The sequence below is a fragment of the Bombus huntii genome, chromosome 2 (assembly GCF_024542735.1).
Source record: "Bombus huntii isolate Logan2020A chromosome 2, iyBomHunt1.1, whole genome shotgun sequence".
NCBI classification, from domain to species: Eukaryota; Metazoa; Arthropoda; class Insecta; order Hymenoptera; family Apidae; genus Bombus; species Bombus huntii.
The window spans coordinates 20,016,583-20,031,106 of NC_066239.1; the positions used below are offsets into that span (position 1 = coordinate 20,016,583).

General features: G+C 32.1%; 1 protein-coding gene and 1 long non-coding RNA gene across 10 annotated transcripts in view; both read right to left on the reverse strand.

Annotated features, from left to right (window-relative positions):
• The window catches only part of LOC126876482 (potassium channel subfamily T member 2), a 202,654-nt gene that overhangs the window by 142,635 nt on the left and 45,495 nt on the right, over positions 1-14,524 (reverse strand). The gene's annotated exons all lie outside the window — the stretch shown is intronic.
• LOC126876650 (uncharacterized) overlaps positions 1-14,524 on the reverse strand; it is a 47,491-nt gene that overhangs the window by 29,043 nt on the left and 3,924 nt on the right. The window lies entirely within an intron of this gene.

Sequence of the window (14,524 nt, forward strand, 5' to 3'; positions counted from 1 at the left end):
ATAAACTATATTATAGAATAATACTTACGGTGTCAATTATAACATCGATAAAACTAATTCATCTAACAGAATTTCTATATCAAACTTTCCACGCTAATATAATTTTAGTTATATCTTCAGTAATCAATTTTAGAAATCGTAAGTGCGCTACGAGGAAAACTTGCTTTAACGTGGTTCTAAACTCGATTCCTCGACATGGCCAAAAGGGACTGACCGATTTTAATTAACGAAGTAGTCATACGACACGAGTAGAAGGATCGCTCAGCCAAACCGACAAATCTAATGGTATAGGAAATTCAATTAATAGAAACTTTATTGCCTAAAACAATATAAACAAACTAGAAAAGAGAACTTCAACGAGTTGAATGTCCTATTTTCTTTTTTATCTCTGTTGGAGGAATTACTAAAGATTTAAAAACGCTATCCGCATAGCCCTTGAGGGAGCTAATGGAGTCTCAAGTAGTCATAATTGCGTTTTAACTACAGAGAACCTAATTTCCACCGATCTCCGCATTCCTGCATCTATTTACATTTTTTGAAAGCAACTCGCAACTTTCTCGATTCATTTTCTCCAACGATACCGAAGCAAATAACTTGAAATATAACGCGTAATGGCTCAGAAAGGCAAACGAAGTGTGTGAAAATTTTAGACAGATAAGGATAATGAAATAACGAAACAAATGAACATATTAAAGGCATCTAAATCCTTTTTATAATTCTGTACAATTTTCATAATTCACGATTGCATTTCCAAAGGGATGCGTAACGATGGACAGGTGACAACAGCGCAGAAAATCTCGATTTTCGCCCCAAAGAATACATTTTTCGCAGTTTTACGACAGGCAAAGTCGGATGGAAAATGTTACGTATACCCGTGCTCCATCTTTTTAATTTTTTTAGACAAATAATACGAAAACTAATTTTTAGTTAGACAAAGTGCTGTCAAAAATGAAAACTATTTTATATATAAAATTCTTAATGTTATTATTCGGGTAAACAATCAGAAAACAATGATTTATTTTCATAAATTGACGAGCTTTCCGAGGAAAGACCCATAAGTCTATGGTAGGTACACGTCTGCGTGAATATTTGAGCGCATTTTTCAAGAAACTCCAAAATCAAAAGGCAAGTTTAATATATAAATCAGAGGAATGCTTCTTAGTTAAAAAAAAGTGAACATCTCAATACAAATATCTATTATTTTGTATAATTAATCATAGTATAACAAATAAAATGGAATACAATAATTTTATCTTAAAATGTACATTTACATGATTTAATAAATGAATACATTTCTCTATACTTGAAGGAATATACATACAGAGTTCGTGAAAATTATGAATACCAACTGAAACGTAATTAAAATTTCTAAATTAGAACTAGAACTTCCAGTGCAGTTTACTCAGTCCATCATGTCGCTTTATGAAACCTAGAAAACTCGTCGTAAAATAAATAATCGTAATGACTCAAAGATAAATTTTCGAAAATGTTTGTAATCCTGATTGCTCTTTGCATTTTTAATTTATAGAATTGATTGGCATAGTTTCTGACCGATAGATAATATACGAATATATATTAAACGACGATGAGAAAATCATAAATAACATCGATAACCATTAGCTGCATCAAAATAGAATAATTTATAAATAATTATATTCTAAAATTGCGCATTGGATCGAATACAAAGTACATTAATAGTAACTCGAAGTACTAATAAATAATTCGTGTAAATGTGGAAATGAACATGAAAATTGAATAACGTAGAATCACAAATTTTATATGGGATTAGTTAGTATGAAACTGATTTTGCATGTATTAATGTCATAATTCCACGTAACGAAATTAGCAAATTGAAATAGCTTCTCGTGTATTTTAGCACAAGTTTCGTAATAGAAATTAAGAATTTCTAGACGTGTTAAATGCAGAAAAGTTGTTATACAGGGTGGTTGGTAACTGGTAGTACAAGCGGAAAGGGGGTGATTCTACGCGAAAAAAGAAGTCGAAAATATAGAATAAAAATTTTTCGTTTGAGGCTTTGTTTTCGAAAAAATCGACTTTGAATTTTCGCTGGGTACGCGTGCACTTTATCACGCCTCGTTATAACGGATCTCACTGTAGATCGTTGTCTCGATTAACGTTATTTTTTTAATTTTTTAAATTTTTAAATTTTTAAATTTTCAAATTTTTAAATTTTCAAATTTTTAAATTTTCAAATTTTCAAATTTTTAAATTTTCAAATTTTTAAATTTTTAAATTTTTAAATTTTTAAATTTTTAAATTTTTAAATTTTTAAACTTTTAAATTTTTATTTTCGACTTCTGTTTTTGCGTAGAATCACCCCCTTTCCGCTTGTACCACCAGTTACCAACCACCCTGTATAAAAATTATACTATATAGAAATAAAACAAATATCTAAATCAGTAACAGCAGAGACAGAGAATTGAAGAAATAAGAACAACGCAGCTTTTCAACGATAAGAATATGATAATTGATGATACTACGAGAGAACAAAGTGCTCGTAAGCTCGTAATATTTTGTCTTAGAAATCTACAGATTGTTTCGACGAATCTAACATTTAATTTTATAATTTGAAATCTGACATAATCACAATTAGGAAAATTCAAAATCTTCAGAAATTTGTTAAATTCAAAACTTACAGAGTATTCAGAGGAAATTATTCACGGAGAAATTTTGTTGTTAAATCGATAAAACATTTGTTGGACGTTTTTCTTATATGCATTAGAAATCCTTCTAATTCTTCGAATCTTTCTTTAATTACTGTCATAACTAAATCATTATAATGTAAAATTAATTAAACAGTAATTTTAAGAGTAAAAGTATTTTTAAACAAATTTGTCCTTTTCATAACCATTATACAATCCATTACGTAACCTGTTTAATTATCTGCCTCGACTAATTAAATACCTATTCCGATAACACAACACATCGCGATTCTAATCTTCTCAACTCTGTTTAACGTCAAACACACCCCGACTTGTCGTGAAACAATCACCAAGAAAATCCATTAATTACGAGGATCTGTAACTCGTAATCTGCGGATTACATTTATATTAATTGACGTCGAACTCGACAGTATTGCGATGGTCGCGTATTTCTATAAAATCGAAAGGAAATTAAAGCTCCGTAAAAGTCCTCGAATTTAGCCGCAGGGGAATTCATGACATTGGAACAAAACGAATGGAAATTTTAGTTTTCATTTCTAGGTCAAAATTTCACAGTACTCTTTCTAACTTTTATCTCTTTGCGAATATTTTCTCTTTCTGAAATTTCTCTCCTCTTTGATTTTTTATTTACACCTTTTTAAGTCTGTCACATACCTACGTGTGCCCAATTATAAATTAACTGGCACGTAATTATTTCAACGCGACGTCTAACCAAATACGCTGACATATCGTACGAATAATTAGTTCGCAAATATTTTACTTAAATAGTGGTTAAATTTGATATACGTGTTGCTAATTGTAAAAACAAAGATATAGAAGCGTAACTAAATTCTGAAATATTTTTGAAAACGCTTTGTTAAACACAAATAAAATGGGAATAAACATCAAATGTAACTAAAAGCGCGGGACTGAAACTCGAATCGCGGATTGAAATTAAACGTCCAAACAGCGTCGCCGTCTGTGGAAGTTTACAAGATCGAAACGGCGAGGAATTTCAATGTTTCGGCGCGATCGAAGCCACTTGGATCTGTTTACGTTACCGAGAGCAGTTTATTTGATACGCTCTTTGACACTATTACCAAATCGAACGAAATAAATAAAGGTTAGGCGCGGTTAAGCAACCCCCAATGAAATCGAGGAAAGTACATCTTGTTTCTGTAAAAACTCTATCGGAGGAATTCGACTGGCCCTGCGATTAATTTGATTTTCACGGCCATTTCGTGAGGGGAAATCGAAAACACTTGGGGAGAGAAACGTTTTATGTCAGCTAAACTATAAAAATTGGATTTTAAGATTTTGAGGTCGAGAAAGGTATCGCTCTAACAGAAAAAGTAATGATGAGTGCAAATCGATTTTTTTTTTTTTTTTTTTTTTTTTTTTTAGAACAATTATTTTGCCGATTTTATTTTGCGTAGTTAGCATTTAATCTAGAAATGTAACTAATAATTAATAGAATAATATAACTGAAGAATATTGAATTTGAACGCATTTTAGCTTTTAACTAGAGAACACTGGTCTCTGAGAGAAATTTGAATTTTTATTTCCTCGCTACTTTTAAGCGTACATGTCTTTCATCTTAATAGATAGACCGCGTGTTCTTAACCATTTATGCGAGAATTAAAAATGTAAAAGTGCAGAGAATGCGTAAATAAGACAATGATTTGATAAGTGAAATACAAAGTGATTCAAAGGAGTAGGTTTCTGTGGAAGTGACAAAAATGCAGACGTTCGTACATAAGAGTTAAAAATACTTGGTCGATTTCAATAAATGTATACTGTTTTTTCACGAAGACGTCCAGAAGGCTGCTTTTGTACGCAGAACGATTTATAAAATTAAACTCTGAAACGAAATTTTCTGGAACAACCTAGCGATTGCAGATTCTTAAGTATCGTTAAGGCGTCGAGAAAAGACCCTTGAAAGTCATTAATTTCATGGAGAGTTAACTTTATTCTTCTTGTAAATTATAACTACGCTTGCAAATGAGCAGGCAGGAAACGCAGAAAAACGAAATTGATAAAATCAGCGAGCCGGAATATCTTCTTTCTGGGAGAATTCACAAATTCAAGGGCGGAGAGATGCGAATTGTAATGCCGAACGTCGATAATTCGCTTCGTTGAATCTCCATAAGGAACAATAGCTACTGTAAACGCCATTATTATCGTACATAAATTGCGACGATTGTTGTTTATATTTTCTTCTGTTTTCAGAAACATTGGAAGTTATCGATGACGATAAGATGTCGAAGCGAAGATATGATCTAATTTGGTAAAAAATAGCGAAGTATGTAAAAGAGAGATCCAACTCATTCGAAGAGAAAAACGTTCTTGTATTAGGTCGTCCGAAAAGTTTCTTTCGCTTTATAAGGAAATAACGGATACACAACATTTTCCGTTTTATATTATTTTATCGAATTACCTATGATCCATTTTGTTTTATCAAGATAAAAATTACAACGTTTGTATAAAGATGCGTTGTTGCAAAAGACGTGTCTGTAAAAGAAAGACACTTTTCGGACAACCTAATATTATAACCAGGAATTTATAATTAATAATTAATAAATATGAAATCTCATACTCGCGAAACTTTTAATTACGTTAATTGATTCGAAGCATTAGAAATTCATTTGCGACATATAACGAATTAAAGCTGTATATAGTTTTAAGTAAATAATTATGTGATAAATAATATTGAAAAATATTTTTATTCTATTTTACTAAAATATTTTGGTTTAATTTTGATGTAAAAGACTGATTTTGTTTTTCAACATTCTTATCATACATACAACTCATCTGAAGATTATAATACACACTTCGCTGCAAAATAGCAATATGTTGTTAGACTTCTGATTTTTTTGATTAAATAGCTTCTTATAGATAGTAATAGGTGAAGAAATCAATCGTTTATTACGAAAAAGATGTCCTATTACTAAATCAATGTACTTTTATCGACAAATTTTTGTGTCACATTACCTCAAATTGCTAAAGGATGGTATTACCAATTGGGATGAATATCGCAGAAACATATTTGCACAGGAAACATTTCTTGTCGAGAGATAAGCTCTTTATAATTGAGAATTGCACTTTTTCTGTGGATTTAAAGCAGAAATAGGCAGAGATTGGAAAAAGCTCTTGTTTGATATTTCATTCGCTATGATGAATGCAACAGAAAGATAGAAATGCTTTTTACCTTTTATTAGAGAATCCAATCAAAACGTTCTTGAGCAATTCGAGTTATTAATTAGGTGCTCTATCGATCATGGGAGAAAATTAATATTCCATGTGTGTTTTGAGTAACACGACGTAACATTTGGGTGGCCTACTTTTGGATCCCATTGGATTTTCTTTCCATACGATTGCGTCTCGAATAGAAATCCCTGTACATATTTCTTTTTGATTTATCGCCGAGAACTCGCGAAACTTTTAATTACGTTAATTGATTCGAAGCATTAGAAATTCATTTGCGACATATAACGAATTAAAGCTGTATATAGTTTTAAGTAAATAACTATGTGATAAATAATATTCAAAAATATTTTTATTCTATTTTACTAAAATATTTCGATTTAATTTTGATGTAAAAGACTGATTTTGTTTTTCAACATTCTTATCTATTGCTGTAATTGTTTATTAAATTATTTTTCTAATCTCATTGTTAAATCTCAATTGATCAACAAATCTATCCGATAACGAACTTCAATAACGTCAAATCTATTAAATAATAAATATATTAAATAATCACTGAATTTTTCAATTTTCACAATTTTCATATACTTGTTCACATCATGAAAATTCTTCGATACTTTGAGAAAATGTATACAATTAATTTTTACATGCTTGTTTACGTTATTCGAACAGTTTTAAACAAATTGAAAAGTTCTTAAAACTCTTATTTAAGCTACGTTACAGTAAATAATAATGAAACAAACAATTCTACTCTAAATTCAATATACGTATAGCTACATATATATTCCTCGTAAAGCTGCATTCTATGAGCCATTACAGCAAATTCCAAAGATTCCCCGAAATGCAACAAGTTGCTCCGATCGTGAACCGTATCCTAAACATCTTCCTTTTCAACTGTATTTCAAGTTGGAATTTGTAACAGCTTCTGCTAACTATCTCGTCGTCTATTCAAAATCTTCAACTACAGTTACAGAAACGAATTTCATTCGCGATACGTTAAACACCGTCTACGCGATGGCACGTGTTAAGCGCGCTCACTGATGGTGTAATCAAAAAATCAATCCTCTCATTGGTATTCCATCCACAGATCGCTTAATAGTGCGTAATTATTTCGGTGGCCTACTTGACGTGTCATTATGATCGTCCGTGTCCATCCTTTGTTAGCGCTATCAAAATTAATTCCCTGGTCGCGAATCAACGTGAACCAATCGAGTACGTTTGCGTATTGTTATGAATTAATGCGGATTCGATAGTCTTCCATCAGCTCACGCGTAAACCAATGGAATTCGTTTGTGTGCAAGGATCGCCATGGCATTGTATAGTGGCTTTACTTCATTTAATGCAAAATACAAAACAAAATGTTATACAACGCCATATTCGTAGAGCTATTACTGTTTGTCGTATAATATGGCTGTCATCATCAAAGGCTCACTGTACGATATTTTAATGGGATCGATTTCAGCTGGCTATCTAATGCAAATTGTATGAAACGAATCGAGTATTCCTTTTTCTACTTTTTCCTTTTAGCGTATATTTGTGAAAAAGAGGAAAGAATTCGAAAGAAAAAATTCTTTTCCTTTTTTCTTGTTGGCGTATACGAGCGTGAAAAAGTTTCTGGCCAGCCAGATTTTCCACTTTATATTCCAAAAGGGATGTTTTAAAAAATTTCAACTAATGCTGAATATAAGGGCATAGCAAGTGAATTAAGTATTAGTTACAGTTCTTTCAGATATCTCCTTTTTTAAATATGAACTGTATAACATCTGGTCGGAAAGAAAGCGACGACAACTCGACGAACGTTTTCTTCCTTTTTTGAAAGGAGATGAATTTCGTTCAATATTTATAGTTGATGTTAAAGTTCAAAGTATCTTGTTCTGATCATTCAAATTTATATTATTAAAATTTTGCTGGCTGTTTACGTAATGCAGAGATGAACTGCTCGCTATGTTATTTCAAATATAAGTACTGAAAATATAGCAACGATGTAAGTTCCTGTTAAAGTTATATAATATACGAGACTGTTTAAACACGTATTATATTGTACAATATAAAATATTTTGAAATTTCATCAGCACAATATGATTATATCGTTAAAATTTCAAACGAACCTGAAAATGTACGTGGATATTAAAATCATTTAATGCAAATAGATATCTAGTAAAAAATTAATATAGAACATTACATCTCATTCTATGAATGGAAATTGTTCATTAACGAGTTCAGAATGAGAATAAATTCGAAGAAGTAATCCAGATTTTCGCCATTTTATTTCGAAATGTAGAAGATAATAGCGATTCGTTTTTCTTTTAAAATATTCAAAGGTTCCCTAAGCAATTTTCCCTTTCCGTTTTTTCGAGCGACCTTCCTCTAAAAATTACATTTTTACATTCAGATAAAAATTCTCACGCGGAAACCGCATCGATGGTTGTACATGGTTTTCAATTTTTTCCCCGTAGAAACACACGGAATTTCATCCGTTCGTTACGAACCTCTCAAAACGTAAATACGTCACGATCACCTCCATATGCAGCAGCGTTAATTAACTTGAACTCGACTATAATTACGCAGTCATTCGATATCGGAGTCGAACTTGCGCCGCAACTGAATTTAAAAGATCCGTTTAATTTCGCGTGATTGTTGATTACTTCAATTCTAGAAATTCGTTCTACCTGAAACACCTGTCGTGCCTCGGTTCGTCGTTAATCAAATAATCGTGTTACAGCCACCAACGTGATTGCTTATTTCAGTAAAGAATCGTTCCTTTCCGATGTCTCTAAGAGAATTGATTGCAAATTTCCAGTAGAGAAAGTAAACAAAAAAAAAAAAAAAAAATTCCAGAAAAATACTTAAAAATACATTTCTCGTGCTTTTAAGCATTGCAAGTATGGAACAGTTTCCAAATTTTCATTTCGAATACTGATCACAGATTAAATTAATTAATTTTAATACAAAGGTTGTGTACTGTGTCTGTAGTTACATAGCCGCCACTGTATACCATTTCAACTCGATTAAACAAACAAATCTCCGTTGGTGTACATGGAGCCAATAAACGTCATTAACTTGGAATTATCGTTATTCCGTTATCGCGATACAAAGGAAATTATTTAATTCGTGTTACCGAATACGTACCGTGTTCGGAACTGAAATCCTCGTTTTGATTAAATCAGCCCGTCTTTGAAATGCTTGTCGCTTCTAACGATAAGGCATTCTGGCGTAAAACATTGCTATTATCGATGTTAACTATGCTTCCCTAAGTCAATTCTGATCACGGAAATAGCTTTCATGAGTTACAAAGCAAAAAGAAACTATGAACGACTCAACAGGTTAATAATGACTGACATTTAGTAGACGTAGTGAACGTAATCAAACGGCTATTTATTTTTATAGACAGACATGGCCATCTCGATAACATCTGTATGATTAACGTTAGTCTAAGATTGACAAACAAATATAAAACGTAAAAAAATATACAGTCTAATTATTAGTAAGGTATATCCATAAACGTTTTACGATATATTTAGTAAACAAGAAGAAATTACTCATAAATTACGCTACATTTTTTCCTTGGAACAGTTTCTCGAAACAGGCTGGGAAAGTCCGTCTGTTTCACGATGACACGCCCGCTACTCGTAGTAAAAATACTGGTTACGAGTATTGGCCGGGTAGGGTCATTGAGGGGTGAACCCTATTATGTCAAATAAACGGATGGAACATATTTTCATAAGGGAGAAGACAAAGGGGCTGTTTGCAATGAATAGATGTACGAAAATCATGTTACAGTGGCAAATAGGCCTAAAGTTTGGATGTAACCATTTATTTAATTTGTTTAATTAAGTTGAATTGTCTGACGGGTAGAAAATTACGCGTTCTTTGACTCTTAGAAGCTATCATCAAAGAAAAGTAATACCATTGCGGATGAAATTTTACGCTGATACGTACTTTTTATTTTAGAAATCAGTAAGAACAAACAAATGCCATCAGACGTTTCGTTATTATTTATTATTATCGAACATGAAACTTTTTACGAATAAATTATGCGTATTATATGAAACTCGTCGAAACTGTGTTAGCGATCTAATGAGACGCGATTATCACGGTTATATCGGTAGAATTTGAAACAAATTTGAAAATGTATATAAAAGTCGACAGCCACTTACTACAAATATACGCTTAGTAAAAAAGTAGTTTGCGGCATGAGCAATGGTCTCAAACACGTAATTAGTGCTAGTCGATTATTTAAAAAATTTAACGATCCTTACCATGTCCATGCGTTTACAATAAATGTCTTCTAACTTCTATACAGGATGGTTGGTAAATGGTGGTACAAGCGGAAAGGGGGTGATTCTACGCAAAAAAGGAAGTCGAAAATATAGAATAAAAGTTTTTCGTTCGAGGCTTTGTTTTCGAGGAAATCGACTTTGAATTTTCGCTCGGTAAGCGTGCACTTTATCACGTCTCGTTATAACGGATTTCACTGTAGATCGTTGTCTCGATTAACGTTATTTTTTTAAATTTTCAAATTTTCAAATTTTCAAATTTTCAAATTTTCAAATTTTCAAATTTTCAAATTTTCAAATTTTCAAATTTTCAAATTTTCAAATTTTCAAATTTTCAAATTTTCAAATTTTCAAATTTTCAAATTTTCAAATTTTCAAATTTTCAAATTTTCAAATTTTCAAATTTTCAAATTTTCAAATTTTTAAATTTTTAAATTTTTAAATTTTTATTCTACATTTTCGACTTCTTTTTTCGCGTAGAATCACCTCCTTTCCGCTTGTACCACCAATTACCAACCACCCTGTATATGTTGTTATTTCTATACTCAAAGGTAGGGTCATAATAGTTATTATTTTATCGAATGGATAAATCACACCGTTGTGAGCCAAAAAACCTTTATTGCACGCGCTTACAAAAACTATGGATAAAAACAAAAAACATCTTAAATCTATCGATTGTAACTAGGATTATCTTCTAGTTACTATTTCTTATAACTAACGCACCTGCATATGGATGGCGAGCACGAACTCAGTTTGTCATTTTCGACAACATACATTTTCAGATTCGTCTCAAATTTCACCAAATTGACTACGACTGACATATCTCATTACGATGCTAATGTAATTCCAAAATGCTTTATATAACATACATACTACATTCATAAAATGTCTCTATAATTGATTACCTGCTTAAACACTTTCATGAGTCATTGTATACTCACGAATCACGAAACAACTCTTCATTGTATCACGCAAGTTAATGAAATATTCCCATACATGTTATCACACAATCAACGTGCGTATTACGCACCCTCAAACTTTCTGACATTTCCTCCGACATCCTACACGAATCTCTGTCTGTAAAATGGGGAAGAGATCATTTTTTCCAGGAATAAAACTGTTGAAAATGACAATGTGACTCTCGCTATCCATATGCAGATGCGGTAGTTACAGTAAATAGTAACTAGAAGATAGTTCTAGATATAATCGATAGATTTAATCGATAGGTTTAAGATATCCTTTTCTTTTTATCCCTAGTCCATGTAAGAAAGTGCGATAAAGGTTTTTCGGCTCAGAACGGTGTGATAGAATTATCCAAAGAATAAAATAACAGCTATTGCGATCCTACCTCTAAATACAGAAATAACGACAAGTTATGGGCCCAGATTCAATAACTAGCTATTATTTTATTGGAAATATTATTAATAGTAATAATATTGAAAAGCGCAGAAGATAATCTAAAAAATAACAAAAAAGAAGTACGCGATCAATGATTCAGTGTTGAATATCATAAAGGCGCTTTATCGAATATATAATAAACGCTCACGTGATAATACGGTTATCAAAAGAATATAACAATGAGTTTAAGTACTGAAAAACTAAACAAAGGCTAAGTAAAAAGCTAAATAACTCAGAACAGTGTGATAGATTTATCCAAAGAATAAAATAATAGCTATTGTGATCCTATCTCTAAATACAGAAATAACAAAAACTATCTTCACGACGAACGTGATACATAAGATCGATATAGACTAGGAATTTAATATTCAGGTAACAGAAAAGAGCGTAGAAGAGAAAGACACGTTTGGCGTATTTTTTTCACAATCGTTTCTGCCTTTAATCTCGTTTACTGAGAAGAACCAACGCGAGTTTGAGGATTTTCGAAGGATGATACCTTTACAAGAAAGGAGACGAATCGCCACCCACCAAGTCCAATTAATTACGAACAGAGGCTTTAATTAACCCTGGCAACGATGCGAATTCAATTTGATGCTAGCCGTAGTAACGATCCGTGGTAAAATCCATTTCACCAGAGTCGAATCACGCGGAATATGCGTTTTTCAACTAGAAAGGAGAAACCAGAGATCGTATGTCCTCGCGCGTCAATTTTCATCTGTACCACGATACTCACGAATTGGACGCTGATAAATCGTATGATTTATCTGCCTTGCGTCAGAATTATTGTCGTTCAAAGAAATAACAAGGATGTATGCTAGAGATTGTTCATGGAACATTCATTCTCACGAATGAAATGTCAAATGAAAGAGACTTTTCCAGAGAATTTGAAACTTCTTCTCCATATGATAAATTTTAACTTTATTTAATAAGCGTATTTAACTCTACTGTAATCTTGATATTTTTACGTTTCAAGGAAATGTATCATGTAAAAATGAAACAAGAAATTACGCGTGTTAACAAAATCTTTTTCATATTTTGTTCAACGTTGGGAAACGACCGAGAGTTATAAACCAGTTACATATCCTTTTCTTTTTTAATAAAATAAATTTTTCTCCGAAATTTAGAAGGGAATTTAATTAACAATTTCAAGTTTAAGTGGAGGAAAAAACTTTTTATAACGTAAAAGAAAAGGCGAGTATCATCTTTGTATTACATCTATTTTTGTCAGATTCTGATTTCAAAAAGTAAATGGAAGTACTGTGCAGAATTTCGTTTCGAGATATTTTTAATTTAAAGAAGTCAGTCTGCTACTCTTTTCCCTTAATTCCGTGTCACCCGTTAGATGATATGAGCACAAGTAGAAGATTTCAATAGCCTTGATTGTCACAAAAAAACTGCATTTTCTGAGAAAGCATTTTATCCTGTAGAAATCGCGAATTAGACACTGTAGATGCAGTTGAAAGCGACGAAAGTAACTTTTGCCAACGAGATTCGTGTTGCAATCGTAATTCTGCCTTATGCGCGTTCTTTCACGAATATTTTCCCGAATTACTACAACATTTCTCAAATCTGCATATTATAAAATGTTTCACCGAAATTACGTTATTTCTCACAGTGACACGCACTGTAAATAACACGTCTACACTGGCGTAAGCAGGAACACGAGTCTCAAGTTGAAAATGTCTTTCCTAAATCGTTGAAAATAGTCTTAAATTCACTTTGTAGTTTTCTGAGAACAGATATAGTTTAATTGAGATATAATTCTAATTGAGAATAGCAAATTCATTCAGAGAGCTTTTCGATCACAACTTTCGTGTACTTCGTTCCACCTGTTGAGTTCGTTATGCACATACGAGTGCTAACAAGAATGCGAAATAAAGCTCGAATAAAATAATTGTAAATTGAACTACAAATTAAAGAAAAAGCATTTTACTTAACACAACATTTCATATCTAAGGAAATGGAAAAACTAGATTTATTCTAATAACGTCAAATCGAATAAAAATTACAAACTTGCAAAAAAATGTTATATTAAAGTACTACACTGTCGAGAAAAATCGCAGTTCGTCCATGAGAGGAGATTAGTACGACAAGAAAATCTATACAGGTCAAATTGCGAATCACGTGTTATTTAGAATGTAAAAAAAAAAAAAAAAAGAAATCGCGATGTATGCCTGTTCGTTTCAACAGTTCGTCGTTTGACGTACAAAATTAAAAAAAGCACTCGTCGCGTTTCGGCAAAAATTCCGCGCGACTAAAGATCGATTCGAATGCGAGAGGACAGAATATTTTTCACATATTTGCAATAACTACGCCAAACAATAGAGCAAACAATATACTGATAGATACGGGACAAACAACAATTTACAATGGGTTTTGTAAACGAAATTATATATTTGAATTTATCAGCTCGAAGATTTTCAATATCTCAGCTTACGACGAAGTTTATGTAAATCGTATTAATTACGTATGATCTGTATCGTTAATTATCGTTCGTGCGCAGGGTTGATGTCTCGTGCTTTTTCGTTTCGCGAACACACGCATCCCTGAATTGCTTAAGGGACCGTGTCTGATTTCCCCGGACAGTCCAAACGAAATCAAATTCATAATCCGATTCTGGAAGTTGATAGCAGAAAAATCTATCGATCGCTTGTCTATGTAGCATATATTTGTCCCTTTCGAAAATTGGACGATAGGACAACCACGATACAACACCTGCAAATTCTCTAAATTTTTATTGCAGAATGATCTTATCTTAACGATCTTTCTGCGAGACTATCTCTGGAAACTATCCAAGGAAAAAGCATTTATCCATTCAACAAATTATTTAAAATCTTCTTGGCCATTTTCTCTTCTTTTTACGATCATGAATCGAAATATATTTTTTTATCGAAGAGCAGATTGAATCTGCACGAAGAAAATAATGTACACAGTTCTATAATGGATAAGAGATAGATAGATAGATAGATAGTTAGATAGATA